The 1,302-nt window shown below is 45.6% G+C and overlaps 2 protein-coding genes across 23 annotated transcripts in view; one reads left to right on the top strand and one right to left on the bottom strand.

Moving 5' to 3' along the window:
• LOC126392119 (uncharacterized) overlaps positions 1-1,302 on the bottom strand; it is a 65,719-nt gene that overhangs the window by 38,140 nt on the left and 26,277 nt on the right. The window lies entirely within an intron of this gene.
• Positions 1-1,302, top strand: part of LOC126392184 (uncharacterized) — a 10,816-nt gene that overhangs the window by 3,824 nt on the left and 5,690 nt on the right. The window lies entirely within an intron of this gene.

The following is a 1,302-nucleotide window of genomic DNA, read 5'->3' as shown; positions in this document are numbered from 1 at the left end:
GGACAGAAATATGCGGCCCGTGCTGCACTCTAACACACACACACACACACACACACACACACACACACACACACACACACACAAGGAAAACCGGACATTATCATCAATTTATAAACACCCCCCGGACAGGACGTGAAAAGTGGACATGTCCGGGCAAAAGAGGACGTTTGGTCAGCCTAGATCCTATTACCAACAAAGGACAGTCTCCTGCAGTCTGCATTGCACCATAACACACAAGAACTGATCAACAGACAGGTGAGACAAGCCAAATATTTCAACAGGACAGCCAAGGACATGGACTCACTCAAACAGGGTGACCATGTTAGGATTCAACCTTTTTAACCACACAAGATCTGGAGAAAGGCCACGGTTGTGAATCCTGTGGGTCTCAGGTCCTACGCAGTTGGTCAGGATACTGGTGGTGTTCTTCGCAGGAATTGACATCACCTTAGACTGGACTGGGGCACAGTACCCGATGTGACACACCGAACAAAGACAGGGGAAACTCACAAAACTCAAGGGACTGCTGTGACCCCTGATGGTGTTGTTAGGGCAACACACCAGCCTGTAACCACCAGATCAGGGCGAGTTGTTGTGAGGCCAGCGTATCTGAAGGACTATTCAGAGTGAACTTGCCTTGAAAACTTGGGAAAAAATAAGAGAGAGGAAAAAACGAATGTTATAGTGTTGAAAATATGTTTACTAAATATGTTTATTTTTATGGAATGTTCTGAAAATATATTTTGATAGTGGTTGACATATTGAAAATAATTGTAAAACTGTTCAGATTAAGGCATATACTTTATATTAAAGCTGCTACAAGGAACTTTTAACTGGATATGCAAAAGTCTCTCGTTTCTGCTGATGTCTGTGCGTGACCTACAACAGCAAATGAGACCATCGGTGTGAAGATAAGCTATTTCTATATAGTGTATATCCATACCTTTAGGAAACTGGCTCCGGATCCGCCCCAGGTCGCTTCCAGGACGAAACGATTTACGGCACTCAGGCGGCACACGTCATCTTACCTAGCTGCTTACATTTTTAGTGACTCTTTAGTCGCTATTCCTCCTCCTCGATCCGACGTCCGCGGGGAGTTAAAATAGCAGCAATCATCAGGTAAAAGTACTGTGAAAGCACTGGACTCACCAACAGTCAGCCACGTCTCAGTCACACAGAGAAAATCCAATCCTCGGGAAGTCAGGAAATCCTTCAGGATAAACGTTTTGTTCGCTAGCGATCTAGCATTTACCAGCCCAATCCTGGCAGGAGCTGGCGGGTCCACGGCTTTAGCTGTCCGGG

Source organism: Epinephelus moara, chromosome 6 (assembly GCF_006386435.1).
Source record: "Epinephelus moara isolate mb chromosome 6, YSFRI_EMoa_1.0, whole genome shotgun sequence".
NCBI lineage: Eukaryota > Metazoa > Chordata > Actinopteri > Perciformes > Serranidae > Epinephelus > Epinephelus moara.
Note: the sequence above shows the minus strand (reverse complement) of the source record. Positions and strands in the feature narration are given on the sequence as shown.